General features: G+C 39.4%; 2 non-coding genes across 2 annotated transcripts; both read left to right on the plus strand.

Annotated features, from left to right (window-relative positions):
• The first annotated feature begins 921 nt into the window (after positions 1-921).
• On the plus strand, positions 922-1,029 carry LOC112724309 (small nucleolar RNA R71). The gene has a single exon (XR_003163478.1). It is a non-coding gene; the product is annotated as a small nucleolar RNA R71 (small nucleolar RNA).
• Positions 1,030-16,012: 14,983 nt separating this feature from the next.
• LOC112724499 (small nucleolar RNA R71) lies at positions 16,013-16,120 on the plus strand. Its single transcript, XR_003163659.1, has one exon. It is a non-coding gene; the product is annotated as a small nucleolar RNA R71 (small nucleolar RNA).
• Positions 16,121-16,962: the final 842 nt, after the last annotated feature.

A 16,962-nucleotide genomic window follows, 5' to 3' on the forward strand; every position in this document is an offset into this window, starting at 1 on the left:
CATGAATGGCATAAGGAGGTTCAATGGAATCTCTATGGTCTCTAGATGAGTTTCAGATTCCTTTGGTTCCTCAGAGGGAAACTCCTTATTGATCACTGGATGTCCCAGGAGGTCTTCCCCCTTGGGATTCACGTCCTCCTCTCCCTCTTTGGGTTCGGCCATTTTGGTTATGTCAATGGCCTTGCATTCTCCTTTTGGATTCTCTTTTGTATTGCTTGGGAGAGTACTAGGAGGGATTTCAGTGATCCTTTTACTCAGCTGGCCCACTTGTGCTTCCAAATTCCTAATGGAAGACCTTGTTTCATTCATGAAACTTACAGTGGCCTTGGATAGATCAGAGACTAAGTTTGCTAAGCTAGATGGATTCTGCTCAGAATTCTCTGTCTGTTGCTGAGTGGATGATGGAAAAGGCTTGCTATTGCTAAACCTGTTTCTTCCACCATTATTAAAGCCTTGTTGAGGCTTTTGATCCTTCCATGAGAAATTTGGATGATTTCTCCATGATGGATTATAGGTGTTTCCATAAGGTTCACCCATGTAATTTACCTCTGCTATTGCAGGGTTCTCAGGATCATAAGCTTCTTCTTCATAAGAAGCCTCTTGAGTACTGTTGGATGCAGCTTGCATTCCAGTCAGACTCTGAGAAATCATATTGACTTGCTGAGTCAATATTTTGTTCTGAGCCAATATGGCATTCAGAGTATCAATTTCAAGAACTCCCTTCTTCATAGGCGTCCCATTACTCACAGGATTCCTCTCAGAAGTGTACATGAACTGGTTATTAGCAACCATGTCAATGAGTTCTTGAGCTTCTGCAGGCGTTTTCTTTAGGTGAATGGATCCACTTGCAGAAGTATCCAATGACATCTTTGATAGCTCAGATAAACCATCATAGAATATATCCAGGATGGTCGATTCTGAAAGCATGTTAGGAGGACACTTTTTGGTCAGCTGCTTGTATCTTTCCCAAGCTTCATAGAGGGATTCTCCTTCTTTCTGTTTGAAGGTCTGAACATCCACTCTAAGCTTGCTCAGCTTTTGAGGAGGAAAGAACTTGGCTAAGAAAGCCGTGACCAGCTTATCCCAAGAGTTCAGGCTGTCTTTGGGTTGAGAGTCCAACCACACTCTAGCTCTGTCTCTTACAGCAAAAGGGAAAAGCATGAGCCTGTAGACTTCAGGATCTACTCCATTAGTCTTAACAGTATCACAGATTTGTAAGAATTCAGTTAAGAACTAAAAAGGATCTTCAGATGGAAGTCCATGAAACTTGCAGTTCTGCTGCATCAGAGAAACTAGCTGAGGTTTCAGCTCAAAGTTGTTTGCTCCAATGGCAGGAATGGAGATGCTTCTTCCATGTAAATTGGAATTAGGTGCAGTAAAGTCACCAAGCATTCTCCTTGCATTATTGTTGTTGGGTTCGGCTGCCATCTCCTTTACTTGTTCGAAATTTTCAATAAGGTTGTCTCTGGCTTGTTGTAATTTAGCTTCTCTTAGTTTTCTCTTCAGAGTCCTTTCAGGTTCTGGATCAGCTTCAACAAGAATGCCTTTTTCTTTGTCCCTGCTCATAAGAAAGAGAAGAGAAAAAGAAAAGAAGAGGAATCCTCTATGTCACAGTAAAGAGGTTCCTTATTGTTAGTAGAAGAAGAGAAGAAGAAAATTCGAACACAGATAGAAGAGGGGGTTCGAATTTGGTGAGTGATGTGAGGAAGAGATGTTAGTAGATGAATAAATAAATAGAATAAGATGATAGAAGGAGAGGATTTTCAAAAATTATTTTTGAAAAAGAGTTAGTGATTTTTGAAAATAGTTTTTGAAAAAAAAGTTAGTAATTTTCGAAAATTAAAATAAAAATTAAAATAATTAGTTAATTAAAAAAGAAATTTTTGAAAAAGAGGGAGATATTTTCGAAAATTGGAGAGAGAGAGTTAGTTAGGTGGTTTTGAAAAAGATAAGAAACAAACAAAAAGTTAGTTAGTTAGTTGAAACAAATTTGAAAATCAATTTTGAAAAGATATGAAGATAGGAAGTTAGAAAAGATATTTTAAAATCATATTTTGAAAAAGATAAGATAAGAAGATATTTTTGAAAAGATATGATAGAAATTAGTTTTTGAAAAAGATTTGATTTTTAAAATCACAATTAATGACTTGATTCACAAGAAATCACAAGATATGATTTTAGAACTTAAAGTTTGAATCTTTCTTAACAAGTAAGTAACAAACTTGAAATTTTTGAATCAAAACATTAATTGGTGATGTTATTTTCGAAAATTATGTGATTAAATTAAGAAAAAGATTTTTTTTTTGAAAAACATTTTTATAATTTTCGAAAGTAACTAAAAAAAATGAAAAAGATTTGATTTTTGAAAAAGATTTTGAAAAAGATAAGATTTTTAAATTGAAAATTTGATTTGACTCATAAGAAACAACTTGATTTTAAAATTTTTTGAAAAAGTCAAGCCAAATTTTTGAATTTGATGAGAGAAAAAGGGAAAGATATTTTTTTGATTTTTGAATTTTGAATGATGAGAGAGAAAAACATGAAAATGATGCAATGCATGAGATTTTTAGATCAAAACAATAAATGCATGCAAGAATGCTATGAATGTCAAGATGAACACCAAGAACACTATGAATGTCAAGATGAACACCAAGAACATATTTTTGAAAAATTTTTAATGCAAAGAAAACATGCAAGACACCAAACTTAGAATTCTTTAATGCTTAGGCACTAAGAATTCAAGAGTGCATATGAAAAACAAGAAAAGACACAAAACATGCAAATGCAAAGATCAAACAAGAAGACTTACCAAGAACAACTTGAAGATCATGAAGAACACTATGAATGCATGATTTTTTTTCAAAAAAAAATGCAAGATGCACATGCAATTGACACCAAACTTATAACATGACACATGACTCAAACAAGAAACACAAGAATATATTTTTTTGATTTTTATGATTTTATGATTTTTTTGTATTTTCTTTTAATTTTTTTCGAAAATCATTTTGAAAAAGAAAAATAAGGATTCCAAAATTTTTAATATGAATTCCAGGAATCTAGCATTCTTATTCTAAAGCTCCAATCAAAGGGTCAGGCATGGCTGAATAGCCAGCCAAGCTTTAGTATGTAACTCAGACATGACACGTCTAACATGCCCTACAGTCGTGGCTTTACAGCTAACCAGGCTTCAACATGCTTTATGAAACACTAGAATTCATTCTTAAAAATTCTGAAGAACAATATATTTTTGAAAACATTTTTATATATTTTTTTCAAAAACAAAGGAGAAATTTTTGAAAGATTTTTGAAAAAATTTTTGAAAACAAAACAAAAAGAAAATTACCTAATCTGAGCAACAAGATGAACCGTCAGTTGTCCAAACTCGAACAATCCCCGACAACGGCGCCAAAAACTTGGTGGACGAAATTGTGATTACACTTTGATTATGTAAAATTCATTGCTCTTTCTTTCCCTGGCAATGGCGCCAAAAAAACATGATGCCAATACCATGGTTCACAACTTCGCACAACTAACCAGCAAGTGCACTGGGTCGTCCAAGTAATACCTTATGTGAGTAAGGGTCGAATCCCACGGAGATTGTTGGTATGAAGCAAGCTATAGTCACCTTGTAAATCTCAGTCAGGCAGGTATAAAATAGTAATGGGGTTTTCGAAAATAATACTAAAATAAGGATAGAAATACTTATGTAATTCATTGGTTAGAATTTCAGATAAGCGTGTAGAGATGCTTTCATTCCTCTGAACCTCTGCTTTCCTGCTATCTTCATCCAATCAATCTTACTCCTTTCTATGGCTAGCTTTATGTAAGGATGTCACCGGTGCCAATGGCTACTTTCGATCTCTCTCGGGAAAATGATCCAAATGCTCTGTCACAGCACGGCTAATCGTCTGGAGGCATCACCTTTGTCATTGGTTGCATCCTATTCCTCTCTGTGAAAATGGTCCGATGCGCTGTCACTGCATGGCTAATCATCTTGGAGGTTCTCGATCGTACTGGAATAGGATTTACTATCCTTTTGCGTCTGTCACTACGCCCAGCACTCGCGAGTTTTGAGTTCATCACAGTCATTCAATCCCAGAGTCCTACTCGGAATACCACGAACAAGGTTTAGACTTTCCGGACTCTCATGAATGCCGCCATCAATCTAGCTTATACCACGAAGATTCTGATTAAGAGGTCTAAGAGATACTCATTCAATCTAATGTAGAACGGAAGTGGTTGTCAGGCACGCGTTCATAGGGAATGATGATGATTGTCACGTTCATCACATTTAGGTTGAAGTGCGAATGAATATCTTAGAAGCGAAATAAGATGAATTGAATAGAAAACAGTAGTACTTTGCATTAATCTTTGAGGAACAGCAGAGCTCCACACCTTAATCTATGGAGTGCAGAAACTCTACCGTTGAAAATACATAAGTGAAAGGTCCAGGCATGGCCGAATGGCCAGCCCCTCTGATCTAAGAACCAGGCATCCAAAGATGTCTAATACAACAGTAAAAGGTCCTATTTATAATAGACTAGCTACTAGGGTTTACAGAAGTAAGTAATTGATGCATAAATCCACTTTCGGGGCCCACTTGGTGTGTGCTTGGGCTGAGCTTGAGTGTTGCACATGTAGAGGTTCTTCTTGGAGTTTAACGCCAGCTTTTGTGCCATTTTGGGCGTTGAACTCCACTTTGCAACTTGTTTCTGGCGCTGGACGCCAGAATTGGGCAGAGAGCTGGCGTTGAACGCCAGTTTGCGTCGTCTAAACTTGGGCAAAATATGGAATATTATATATTGTTGGAAAGCCCTGGATGTCTACTTTCCAACGCAATTGGAAGCGCGCCATTTTGAGTTCTGTAGCTCCAGAAAATCCATTTTGAGTGCAGGGAGGTCAGAATCCAACAGCATCAGCAGTCCTTCTTCAACCTCTGAATCTGATTTTTGCTCAAGTCCCTCAATTTCAGCCAGAAAATACCTGAAATCAGAGAAAAACACACAAACTCATAGTAAAGTCCAGAAATGTGAATTTAACATAAAAACTAATGAAAACATCCCTAAAAGTAACTAGATTCTACTAAAAATATACTAAAAACAATGCCAAAAAGCGTATAAATTATCCGCTCATCAATTATCTAGAGTATTAGATAGATGTGTTAATACAAACCTTGTATTGAATTTCGAAAAATGCCACTTTATGGTAAAGCAGGGGATTGTATTAGGACATGTGGTATCTAATAATGGTATTTCTGTAGACCCAGCAAAGGTGAATGTTATTTCTAGTTTACCTTACCCCTCTTCTGTGAGAGAAGTCCGTTCATTCCTTGGCCATGCAGGTTTCTACAGGAGATTTACTAAGGACTTTAGTAAGGTGGCACTTCCCTTATCCAGATTACTGCAGAAGGACATTGAGTTCGAGTTCAGTGAAGATTGCGAACAAGCATTTGATAAGCTGAAGACTGCTCTAACTCAAGCCCCAATTGTGAGAGGACCCGACTGGAGCCAGCCGTTTGAAATCATGTGCGACGCTTCCAACCATGCGGTAGGAGCAGCGCTGGCTCAGTGTGAAGGTAAGGATCCTTTTGTTATTGCCTATGCGTCTAAGACTTTAGACACTGCCCAGTCCAATTATACTACTACCGAGAAAGAGCTACTTGCTATTATTTTCGCTCTGGATAAATTCCGAGCTTATTTACTTGGTACTAGAGTGGTAGTGTATTCGGACCATGCAGCTCTAAAGTATTTATTAGCTAAAAAGGAATCCAAACCAACACTTATACGTTGGATACTGCTGTTACAAGAATTTGATTTAGAAATAAAGGATAGGAGTGGTAATCAAAATTTAGTAGCGGACCACTTGAGTCGCCTTGAACATATTAAGGATGATTCTACTCCTATAGATGATAATTTTCCTTTTGACAACCTGCAAGCAGTATCTGAGGTAGTCCCTTGGTACGCACCGGTTGCTAACTATTTAGTTAGCCGCACATTTCCCCCACATTTCTCTAAACATCAAAGAGACAAGCTGAAAAGCGAGTCTAAATATTATATGTGGGATGATCCATATTTATGGAGATGTGGCGCTGACTAGATAATTAGACGTTGTGTACCTCAATCAGAATTCCAGTCCATTTTAGAGGCCTGTCACTCATCTGAGAGTGGAGGACACTTTGGCCCTCAAAGAACAGCTATAAAGATCTTAGACTGCGGATTCTGGTGGCCTACTCTTTTTAGAGATGCTGCTGAGTTTTGTAAATCTTGTCACCCATGCCAGAAATTTGGTAACATATCCAAGAGGGATGAGATGCCTCAACAATATATGCTTTTCTGTGAAATTTTTGATGTCTGGGGCATTGACTTCATGGGTCCATTTCCAAATTCTAGTGGATATTTTTATATATTGTTAGCTGCGGATTATGTTTCCAAATGGGTGGAAGCAATTCCTACCCGCACTGACGATGCTAACACTGTTGTTTCCTTTGTGAGAAATCATATTATATGCCGCTTTGGATCACCACAAGCAATCGTGAGCGATCAAGGCACTCATTTTTGTAACAAGAGACTAACAGGCTTGATGAAGAAGCATGGGATAATCCATAAAGTTTCAACAGCTTACCATCCCCAAACTAATGGGCAAGCCGAGGTGTCAAACAGAGAAATTAAGCGTATCCTGCAGAAGATAGTAAAGCCTCATAGAAAAGACTAGAGCACCAGACTACAAGATGCACTGTGGGCATATAGAACAGCATACAAGACACCCATTGGGATGAGTCCCTTTCACCTAGTTTATGGAAAAGCTTGCCATCTTCCAGTTGAAATCGAACACAGAGCCTTCTGGACAGTTAAGGAGTGCAACATGGAAATTGAGAAAGCCGGAACTGAAAGAAAGTTGCAACTACAGGAACTGGAGAACCTTCGCCTAGAAGCTTATGAGAACTCCAGAATATACAAGGAAAAGATGAAAGCTGTGCATGATCAAAACATCAAGAAGAGAGAGTTCCAACCTGGAGATTTTGTTCTCCTTTACAAATCTCGACTGAGGCTCATGCCCGGTAAGTTGAGATCAAAATGGGAAGGTCCATACAGAATAGAGAAGACTGAACCGTACGGAGTTTATCACCTAAGCCATCCTTCAAGTTCTGAACTTATTAAGGTTAATGGACACCGCCTAAAGCTGTACCAGGTGAGAAGGTGCAGAGAAATAAGGAGCTTGAGATCTTCCACTTGGAAGATCCCCACATAGCAGCAGATTGAGCTATGGAGCGTCCAACTTACGGACGTAAAAGCAAAGTGCTTGGTGGGAGACAACCCACCGCGGTATGATCGTTCCTTTCTTCATTTTTAGTTTTTCTTCTTTAATAACTCTTCTCTTTATTAGTGCTTCCATGCTCTTTCAATTACATGTCTTTATATTTCTCCAAAAAAAATTAAAATTAAAATTTCGCCACGTGACGCGATCGCACCAGCGACGCGTCCGTGTGGCAGGAGGAGTAAAGAAAAATAAAAAATGAACAGAAAGTTATGCAAGAGGAGCGCTGGAGTCGTGCCAATGGCACAAATTACTCCACGCAACCGCGTCACGGACACGACCGCGTCGCTTGGACATCATGGTCTCCCACGCGACCGCGTGCCTCACGCGGCCGCGTGCCCTGCATTTTCGACGTAAAGGGGTGCACAGTGCTATATTGTGTGAGAATGGTGCTGGATTGGTGCTGGAAGCACAATCCTTGTCACGCGACCGCGTCGCTGACGCGGCCGCGTCCCCCATTTCATAACGCACACTCATGCGATCGCGTGACCCACGCGATCGCGTCACCCAATTTTGGCAATTAAAATGAATCGAACAGAGAGTTGTGCTGGAGCGAGGCTGCACTCGCGCCAGCAGCGCAACATAGGTCACGCGATCGCGGGACCGACGCGATCGCGTCCCCTTCCCTGACGTGCCCCCATGCGAACGCATGCCCCAGGCGGCCGCGTCGCATGCGCCGCACTGCTAAACCCCAATTGCCAAATTATCTTATCTTTCTTTCCTCCAAATCCTAATTTTTCTTTTCCCTCCTTCTTTCTTCTTTCCCCCTTCTCCTTTCTATCTCACTCTCTCTCTCTCTCTCCACCATTAACAAGGTTTCACCTTCTTCTTCCTTCTTCTCTTTTCTATCATTCTTATTATATTATGTATATATTATTATTTTCTTTTTCTTTTCTTTTTGTTTTCAAACTTTTATTTTCTTTATTCTTCTTTTCCCTTTTTACATGGTGTTAGAAATTTTTTTGAGTCATTATCCCTCACCATATGCTTGTGACTTGTTACAATTTATTTGACAATTATTATTATTATTATTTTTTAGGGGATTGCTTGCACGTTCAATTTCATACTTTTTACATCTTGTTTAACATGCATGCTATGTGTTTGTGAAAAAGCCCATGTGGCATTATGCACTTCTCTATGTTCCTATACTATTCAATGCTTGCTTTTCACAACTTTCCCCTATTATTTTATTAATTGAATTCAATTGTCAATACAAACGTGATGGTTTGTTACAAAGTAATGCTTGGCCTATGCTACTCATGCCCTTTGCCAGCATGCCAATAAACACCTTGCATTCACTTGTCTTTTTATGCACTAGCTATTTCCCATTGATGGCTTTTCATATGTACTCGAGAGCATGTGTTAATGTCATCTACATTTTACTGTACATCATTCACCCTCTTTTCCCTTTCCTTCCTTGCTGTATCTCTCTTTGCATTTAATTTTCTTTCTCTTCCCTTCTTTCAGGATGGCCACCAAGAAAGGAAAGGAGAAAGCAACTTCCAGACCACCAGCAAGAAGAGGAACTAAAAGAGCATTAGTGGCAGAGCCTTCTTCAACCGCAGCCAAGCCCTCAACAAAACGAGTCAAGAGGATAATAAAGGTTGACGAAAAGGAGAAAGCCTTTCCAGCAAAGGACGCTGCGCGATTTTCCAATCGCTACTTTGAGTAGATGTTCCCCATCCTGGCAGAAAGGAACTATAACAATGAATACCTTCTTATCCTCCCGTCCAATATTGCCACCTTTGTTGAGCCGCATATTGAGCGAAGACAATGGGGTTTCCTACGGAAATAGCCAAGGTAGGTCAATCTTTCTTGGGTAGTTGAGTTCTACTCCAACTTCTACATACCGACCCTGCAGTCTATTTATGTCCGGCAAAAGCAAGTCCCCATCACAGAAGAAGCCATTCAGCAAGTTCTGAGTCTTCCCCCTATTCCTGCAGGAATGGACGCTTTTCAAGAAGCCACCCTTCGGCGCCAGAGATACCAATTTGACTGGGACTCCGTTCTCGGAGTCATCGCTTTACCTGGCAGCCGTTGGATCTACGGATACCACTGTTCCCACCCTAAGGGAATCTTGGCTTCCGCACTTACCTTGGAGGCTCGCGTATGGGCACAGATCATGTCCCATTACATCTTTCCGAGCACTCATGAGTCCTCCTTCACTGCAGACATGGCTGTTCTACTATGGTGCATCCTTACAGACCGACCTCTGAATCTTTCAAGACACATCCGGAATGCTATGGAGCATGTACAAATCGCGGGCAACATACCTTTTCTTGCCCTGGTCTCAGATCTTGTCTCAGCAGCCGGAGTCTCCTACAGAGCTGGGGACACCAAAGCCATGCTTCCACAGGATGATCAATATATCCCTCACGGGAAATACTTCAGACTTTCAGCAGCCACTACAAGCCAACCTACTGAGCCAGTTGAAGATATTCCTTCTTCAACACCACAAGCATCTACAACCGCGAAATTGCTCTAGCAGATACTTGAAAAATTGGATCGGCATGAACTGAAAGCTAAGATGAGAGAGCGCCGTAACGAGTGCTGATTCAAACACCTCAAGGAGCTACTCAAGGGACGCTTCAGAGACTCAGACACCCCGGACTCCACTTCTTTTACCAGCACCGGGAGCCATGATGATCCCGACTGTGGAGATACTGCCACCAGCCCACCCCTGTTCCTGACAGATGGCATCGAGGACGGTGCAAAACCTTAAGTGTGGGGAGGTCGGTCAGTACCTGACTTCCGGAGGTAAATTCTCTTCTCTGGCACCAATAATTAGGATATTTTAGTTAGATTTTCTTTCTTTTATAGAATAGAATAAACTGCATAGGTTAGAATAGTTGCATGCATGTTCCACTTGATTGAAAAGACAATAAGTTTCTTTTAAAAATCTATATTTGGAACAAAATTTCACTAATTTTTCAAAATTTTTATGATAAATCTGCTTGAGTTATATTTGGAACATGATGTTTGAGCCAAAGAACACACAACCTGTGAAAGATTTGAGCCTTTATGTATGGTTACATTATTTAACCATAATCATTTTATTCTTGTGTGTTTACTTCTCTATGATTGTAATCTATATTTTGTTTTATCTTATATGTCCAATATTTATTATATTTACACGCTTGCACATGATTGAGGCCATTATTTGTTTAAACTCACTTATCCAAATCAAGCCTACCCTTTTCAATTGCCCTTGTTAACCAATTTGAGCCTTTGAAACTCCATTTGTTCTATATTTTACCACATTACTAACCTTAAGCTGAAAAACAATTATATATCCCAAATTGAATCTTTGGTTAGCTTAAGATAGAATTGTGTGTGCTAGTTAAGTATGGGAAATTGTGGGAACAAAAGTTGTTGAGGGAATGTGTCATGAAAATTTAAAGGGAATTTGGATACCTACTCGTGTGAAGATATGAGAATGAAAAATCTATGTGCATTAATAAGCTTTATTTATTTAAAAAAAAAATCAATAAATAAGGGGACAAAATTACCCCAATGTTCAATTCAGAATTCAAAGATCAATGCACATATGATAGAATTAAAATATAAAGTTCAAACATGAGTATGGGTTGAAAAAGGGAATTATGGGTAGCTAAGCATGAATTTAAAAGTATATAGAATATATGTATATTAGGTGAGAGCTTAGGTTAATTAAAGATTCAATTTATAAAGCTCACTTAGCCATATGTATATCCTTACCTGCACCTTGGCCCCATTACAACCCTGAAAAGACCTCATGATGTTTGCATTGGTATATTAATTGTTGTTGATTGGTTAAGAGAAAAACAAAAGTTAGAAAGCATGACTAGAAAAGAATTGAGTGATTACCCTATACACTAGAGATTAGAGCGTACATACATTATCAGTGAGGGTTCAATGCTTGAACTTTCATGTTTCCTGCTTTCATAAGCTATCTTCTTGCACTTTTATCGATTTTATTGTATAATGATAGAATTAGTGGAATTTGATTTGTAACTGTTTTGAAGGGCTTATTTACTTTTGATCAAGTGGACAATAATCATATAGTTGCATTTATTTATATACGTAGGATTGTATTGCATTTCATGAGTTTCTGCATGTTCATACTTATTTCCTTGTCTCCTTCAATTTAGCATGAGGACATGCTAATGTTTAAGTGTGGGGAGGTTGATAAACCACTATTTTATGGTTTATATTGTGTTTAATTGTGTGGTTTTGTCATGATCCTTGCCCACTTATTCATCAATTTGGCATGCATTTAGATTTCCTTCCTAAATTCAGTACATGTTTGAAAACTACTTCCTAGAGACTTTAATTATTTACTTTTAATTCTCCTTTATTCCATTCGATGCCGTGATCTGTGTGTCAAGTGTTTCAGGCCTTATAGGGCATGAATGAGATGGAGATTAGAGAGGAAGCTAGCAAAAATGGAAGGAACACAAGAATTTGAGGAGATAACCAGCGAGAAGTGACGCTGTCGCATGGCTCACGCGACCGCACGAAGGAGCGTAAATCGCAGCGACGCGGCCGCATGGCTTGCGCGGCCGCGCAGATTGGAAAGCGCAAGCGACGCGGTAGCATGGACGACGCGAACGCGTGGAGAGGAAAAAGCGCAAGCGACGCGTCCGCATGGATGACACGATCGCGTGACATGTGCGATCTGCATAATCTGCAGAATTCGATGGGGGCGATTTTGGACCTTATTTCGGCCCGGAACAGCAGACTAGAGTCAGAGAATATGCAGAAACAACACACACATTCATTCAGTAGTTTTAGATCTAGTTTTTTCACTCTCTTAGGTTTTTCTCTCTAGTTTTTAGAATTTTAATTTTCAATTGGTCTTAGCACTGGAACATTGAGAAGAGTTATTTCCTCATCAAGACTTCATCACTCTAGTTTGTTCTCTTAACTTGGTTTTATTCTTCCATGTTCTTTGTTATGTTCAATTTTGTCATTCAGATACTTTTATGATTAATTAATGCAAAGATTATTTCTCTTTAATTTGATTTCAATTCCAATAATCATGCCTTCTTTTAATTCCCTTTCATGTGCCATGGATTCTTTATTTACAATGCGTGAGTAGTTTCATTACTTGATAGGGAGTTGATTAAAAGGAATTCTTGAGTTGGAAGGATTGAAGGAGAAATTTATAGTTGGGTTAAATGTTGGATTGTTATCCTGTCACCAACGCCAACCCCTTTGAACTAAGTGGGTTGTAACTCGTGAATAGATCTGGCAGTCCAACTTGTTTGACTTTCCCTTACCTAGTAAAGGATAACCAAACAGAGTAACCGTTAATTATAAATCAATCTTAAAAATCACTCCATCAATGATAGAAATTCTAACTAATCAATTCCCAGTCAAGGCTTTTATTTATATTATTTAAAATTCCTCAATTTAAATTCCAATTTACTTAGCTCAACTTCTTGGAACATCTGATTAATAAAACAGCACACTTTTCTGCAACTCGTTGGGAGACGACCTGGGACTTAAAACTCCCAGTAATTTTAATTTAAACTCTCTGTGACATATTTCTAAATTGATAGGCAGATTTTCGGTGAGTTAAGAACTATACTCGCAAAGTAACCATTTTAATAAATTTTTAATTCACCAGCTTCTGCTTCCCATCAAGGGGCATGCATTCTCTTCCATCATTGGCAAGTTGAACGCCAACCTCACATTTTCCAGACTAAAATCTAAGTATTTTCCCCGAACCATGGTGAGATAATTCTTTGGGTTCGGGTTCTTACTTTGATCATGGTTCCTAGTGATCCATGCATTAGCATAGAACTCTTGAACCATTAGAATTCCGACTTGTTGGATGGGGTTTGTTAGAACTTCCCAACCTCTTCTTTGGATCTCATGTCGGATCTCCGGATACTCATTTTTCTTGAGTTTGAAAGGGACCTCGGGGATCACCTTCTTCTTGGCCACAACGTCATAGAAGTGGTCTTGATGGGTTTTGGAGATGAATCTTTCCATCTCCCATGACTCGGAGGTGGAAGCTTTTGTCTTCCTTTTCCCTTTTCTAGAGGATTCTCCGGTCTTAGGTGCCATCAATGGTAATGGAAAAATAAAAAGCTTTATGCTTTTACCACACCAAACTCAGAATATTGCTCGCCCTCGAGCAAGAGAAGAAAGAAAAGAAGAAGAAGAAGAAGAAATAGAAGAGAGGGAGAGAGGGTGGTGTTTCGGCCAAGAAGGGGATGAGAGGGTTATGTTGTGTGAAAATGAAGAAGAATGGAGGGGTTTATATAGTGGAGGGAGAGGGGTTAGGTTCGGCCATTTAGGGTGGGTTTGGGTGGGAATGTGATTTTGAATTTTGAAGGTAGGTGGGGTTTATGAGGTAGGTTTATGGGGAAGAGTGGATGGATGTGAGTGGTGAAGGGATAGTAGGGAAGAGAGCTTGAGGTGATTGGTGAAGGGTTTTGGGGAAGGGTGTTTATTGGGAAGAGAGGATGAATGAGAAGAGGGAAGAGTATGAGTGAAGGTAGGTGGGGATCCTGTGGGGTCCACAGATGCTGAGATGATCCTGTGGGGTCCACAGATCCTGAGGTGTCAAGGAATTGCATCCCTGCACCAATTAGGCATGTAAAATGCCCTTTGCATGCAATTCTGGCGTTTAAACGCCGAATTGGTGCTTGTTTCTGGCGTTCAGCGCCAGCTTTCCTCAGTGTGCATTCCTGGCGTCTGAACGCCAGGATGCTGCTTGTTTTGGGCATTCAACGCCAGATCCATGCTCTGTTCTGGCGTTGAACACCAGCCAGATGCTCCTTACTAGCGTTTAAACGCCAGTAAGCCCTTCCTCCAGGGTGTGATTTTTTTTCTGCTGTTTTTGATTCTGTTTTTAATTTTTGTATTTATTTTGTGACTCCACATGATCATGAACCTAATAAAACATGAAAGAACAATAAAATAAAAATAAAATTAGATAAATAAAAATTGGGTTGCCTCCCAACAAGCGCTTCTTTAATGTCAATAGCTTGACAGTGGGCTCTCATGGAGCCACACAGGTGATCAGGTCAATTTTATAGACTTCCCAACACCAAACTTAGAGTTTGGATATGGGAGTTCAACACCAAACTTAAAGTTTGGCTGAGGCCTCCCAACACCAAACTTAGAGTTTGACTATGGGGCTTTAGTTGACTCTGTACTGAGAGAAGCTTTTCATGCTTCCTCTCCATTGTTACAGAAGGAGATTCTTGAGTCTTAAACACAAGGTTGTCCTCATTTAGTTGAAGGATCAATTCTCCTCTGTCTATATCAATCACAGCTCTTACTGTGGCTAGGAAGGGTCTTCCAAGGATGATGGATTCATCCTTTTCCTTCCCAGTGTCTAGGATTATGAAATCAGCAGGGATGTAAAGGCCTTCAACCTTTACTAACACGTCCTCTACCTGATCATAAGCCTCTTTTCTTGAATTGTCTGCCATCTCTAATGAGATTCTAGCAGCTTGCACCTCAAAGATTCCCAGTTTCTCCATTACAGAGAGTGGCATGAGGTTTATTCCTGACCCAAGGTCACATAGAGCCTTCTCAAAGGTCATGGTGCCTATGGTACAAGGTATTAGGAACTTTCCAGGATCCTGTTTCTTCTGAGACAATCTCAGTTGATCCAATGCATTTAATTCATTGGTGAACAAGGGAGGTTCATCTCCCCAATTCTCTTTACCAAATAAGTTGGCATTCAGCGTCATGATTGCACCAAGGAACTTGGCAACTTGCTCTTCAGTAACATCCTCATTCTCTTTTGAAGAGGAATACTCATCAGAGCTCATGAAGGGCGTAAGGAGGTTTAATGGAATCTCTATGGTCTCTAGATGAGCCTCAGAGTCCTTTGGTTTCTCAGAGGGAAACTCCTTATTGATCTCTGGACGTCCCAGGAGGTCTTCCTCCTTGGGATTCACATCCTCCCCTTCCTCCTTGGATTCGGCCATGATGGTTATATCAATGGCCTTGCACTCTCCTTTTGGATTTTCTTCTGTATTGCTTGGGAGAGTACTAGGAGGGATTTCAGTGATCCTTTTACTCAGCTGGCCCACTTGTGCCTCCAAATTTCTAATGGAGGACCTTGTTTCATTCATGAAACTCAGAGTGGCCTTAGATAAATTAGAGACTAAATTTGCTAAGCTAGATGGATTCTTCTCAGAATTCTCTGTCTGTTGCTGAGTGGATAATGGAAAAGATTTACTATTGTTAAACATGTTTCTTCCACCATTATTAAAGCCTTGTTGAGGCTTTTGTTGATCCTTCCATGAGAGATTTGGGTGATTTCTCCATGAGGGATTATAGGTGTTTCTATAAGGTTCACCCATATAATTTACCTCTGCAATTGCAGGGTTCTCAGGATCATAAGCTTCTTCTTCAAAAGATGCCTCTTGAGTACTGTTGGATGCAGCTTGCATTCCATTCAGACTCTGAGAAATCATATTGACTTGCTGAGTCAATATTTTATTCTGAGCCAATATGGCATTCAGAGTATCAATTTCAAGAACTCCTTTCTTCTGAGGCGTCCCATTACTCACAGGATTCCTCTCAGAAGTGTACATGAACTGGTTATTAGAAACCATGTCAATGAGTTCTTGAGCTTCTGCAGGCGTTTTCTTTAGGTGAATGGATCCACCTGTAGAAGTATCCAATGACATCTTAGCTAATTCAGACAGACCATCATAGAAATATCCAGGATGGTCCATTTTGAAAGCATGTCAGAAGGACACTTTTTGGTCAGTTGCTTGTATCTCTCCCAAGCTTCATAGAGGGATTCACCTTCTTTCTGTCTGAAGGTTTGAACATCCACTCTAAGCTTACTCAGCTTTTGAGGAGGAAAGAACTTGGCTAAGAAAGCCGTGACCAGCTTATCCCAAGAGTTCAGGCTGTCTTTAGGTTGAGAATCCAACCATATTCTAGCTCTGTCTCTCACAGCAAAAGGGAAAAGCATGAGCCTGTAGACTTCAGGATCTACTCCATTAGTCTTAACAGTATCACATATCTACAAGAATTCAGTTAAGAACTGAAAGAGATATTCAGATGGAAGTCTATGAAACTTGCAGTTTTCTTGCATCAGAGAAACTAATTGAGATTTAAGCTCAAAATTGTTTGCTCCAATGGTAGGGATGGAGATGCTTCTTCCATGTGAATTGAAATTTGGTGCAGTAAAGTCACCAAGCATCTTCCTTGCATTATTATTATTTTCGGCTGCCATATCCTCTTCTTGTTCGAAAATTTCTGTAAGGTTATCTCTGGATCGTTGTAATTTAGCTTCTCTTAGTTTCCTCTTCAGAGTCCTTTCAGGTTCTGGATCTGCTTCAACAAGAATGTTCTTCTCCTTGCTCCTGCTCATGTAAAAAAGAAGAGGACTAAAGATACCGGGGATCCTCTTTACCACAGTAAAGAGGTTCCCTTGTGTGAGTAGAAGAAAAGAAGAATAAGAATGTAGAAGAGAAGAATTCGAACTCAGAGGAGAAGAAGGGGTTCGAATTTTGGGTGAAGAGAAATGTTAGTAGATGAATAAATAAATAGAAGGAGATGATGGAGAGGGAATTTCGAAAATTAATTTTTGAAAAAGAGTTAATGATTTTCGAAAATTAAGATAAAATTAAAATTAAAATTAAAATTTAAATAATTAATTAATTAAAAAGAATTTTTTTT

This window comes from Arachis hypogaea, chromosome 11 (assembly GCF_003086295.3).
Source record: "Arachis hypogaea cultivar Tifrunner chromosome 11, arahy.Tifrunner.gnm2.J5K5, whole genome shotgun sequence".
NCBI classification, from domain to species: Eukaryota; Viridiplantae; Streptophyta; class Magnoliopsida; order Fabales; family Fabaceae; genus Arachis; species Arachis hypogaea.